Source organism: Myotis davidii, unplaced genomic scaffold (genome assembly GCF_000327345.1).
Source record: "Myotis davidii unplaced genomic scaffold, ASM32734v1 scaffold1439, whole genome shotgun sequence".
Classification (NCBI taxonomy): domain Eukaryota; kingdom Metazoa; phylum Chordata; class Mammalia; order Chiroptera; family Vespertilionidae; genus Myotis; species Myotis davidii.
The window spans coordinates 669,798-671,871 of record NW_006292342.1 but is presented as its reverse complement, the minus strand read 5'-3'; the positions used below and the strand labels follow the sequence as shown (position 1 = coordinate 671,871).

General features: G+C 55.8%; 1 protein-coding gene across 2 annotated transcripts in view; it reads right to left on the bottom strand.

Annotated features, from left to right (window-relative positions):
* Window positions 1–2,074, bottom strand: part of SLC44A2 (solute carrier family 44 (choline transporter), member 2) — a 40,103-nt gene that overhangs the window by 27,364 nt on the left and 10,665 nt on the right. The window lies entirely within an intron of this gene.

The window sequence follows — 2,074 nt, the reverse complement described above, 5'->3', positions numbered from 1 at the left end:
CCCCTCACCCCCCAAAGGGCACCTGATCTGACCCCATTCTCTAGGAATGGAAACTGAGGCACAGGGAGGGCGATCTCTAGCCGGGCGCCCGCCACGAAACCGGCGACGGCTGCCCCCAAACGCCCAGCTGTAAAGTATTTGAGCTGGAAAGTCTCAAACCAAGTGCCTGTATTTTATTTTGAGCTGCATTTAAAAACATTAAATGGCGACAGTTAAACATTGAGAGAGTCCGTGTAAAAACCCACGCGGCCGCCCTGCCCGGTTTGGCTCGGTGGATGGAGCGTCGTCCTGCGGACTGAAGGGTCCCGGGTTCCATTCCGGTCCAGGGCACGTGCCCGGGTTGCTGGCTTGATCCCCAGTGGGGGATGTGCAGGAGGCAGCCAATCAATGATTCTCTCTCATCATTGATGTTTCTCTCTCTCTCCCTCTTCCTTCCTCTCTGAAATCAATAAAAATATATTTTAAAAAAATCCACACGGCCAATTTCTTGAAAACTGGCGAATTGGGGCGGGCAGCCCCCATGCCCCATTCCTGCCTGGCCCCGCCCCCAGATGGTCCCTGTATGGCCCCCAAAGCTACACACTCGAGTCATTATCCCTGTACACTCTCACAACTGTGGACCCAGGAGCCACTGTTTTGTAGAACAGGGATTTATTGATCCCCTAGGGGAGCAGGCTCTGGGCTGGACACCAGGTTCGGTGTGTCCGGTGGAGCCAACATCCTACTGGGGGGCCCTGGATTCAAATATTCCCCGCCCCCCCAACCAGAGAACACTTAGGCCAGCGCCTTGCCTTCCCTGAGTCTCAGTTTCCTCCACTGTGAAATGGGACTAAAGCAAAAAACCAAAACTAGTCAAAGACCAGGCATGGGATGCCAGGAGGTATACAGTTGGCCTGGGGTTTACAGTGGAAATGGATGTACTGTACTGTAGGGTAGGGGTGTACGACCAATGTGGGGATGGGGATACGGCATGGGGGGCAGTCAGAATGGCATTTACAGCCACTGTGGACTCACACAGCTGACATGGAGGTAGACAGTTGCTACAGGGTGTTTAATCAGTGTGGGGTATACAGTAAGGGTGGAGTATACAGCTAGTGGGAGGTATACAATCGGCGGAGGGTGCAGGCAGCCGGCTATCCTCCCCACACCAACCTTCCACCCCCATGTAAACTGTATACCCCCTCAGTTTCACTGCATCTCCCACCAGTCATGGGGCCAGTTGTATACTTTACATACAGTATAGTTACCTATATACAGCTGGCATGGGGGTATCGTCGGCAGGAATGTATATTCAGTGTGGGGCATACAGTTAACATGGGATTATCCAGTGTGGTCACATACAGTTGGCGCTCAATAATTACAGCAGCTGCTTCAGAGTCCCACCCCAAGCCTGCCCCACTCTGATCGCTAACCCAGCATTCCTAGAGAAAGGCCACCTCCTCCCAGGGGCCCACAGCTGTGAGGCCCTACCTGACCCCTGGCCCGCAGACCTCAGCAAACAGGCGAGGCTCAAGGCTTCCAGCCATGCCCTCGGATGACCACGTCTCCTAAGGAGATCCTGTGGCTCCGGAGGTCCCTGCCAGCTAGTCCCACCCCCGGCCGTCTGAGTGGTGCCCAGGCCGCAGCTTCTTGTCTTCCCAGATACACCAGGCCTCTCGGTGTCGCTCCTGTAAACTCAGGACCTCAACCAACTCCATCCTGACGATCCCCAAAGGTCCATCCCTGGGAAGGCCTGGCTCCCAAGCCGCACGCCCCTGAGACACCTATCTTCCGGTGCCCCACATGGGGTTCTCATGGGCACCTCACACTCAGCACCGCCACATCCGATCCCCTCCCGATCGGACCGGACCCAGAAATGTCAGCTCTGTCTTCCAGAGCACTCAGTCCAGAAACCTGGGATGTCTCTCTGCTTAACATCAACATGAGCTCTGCCTTCAGAATCTACCCAGTATCCACACACTTCTCACCCACTCCTTGGCCCGAACCCTGCCACACGGCGGTCATCTTCTGCCTGGACCAGTGTAGGTGTCTCCACCCGTCTCCTAGCTCCCACTCTTACCACCCCCCCGCCCCC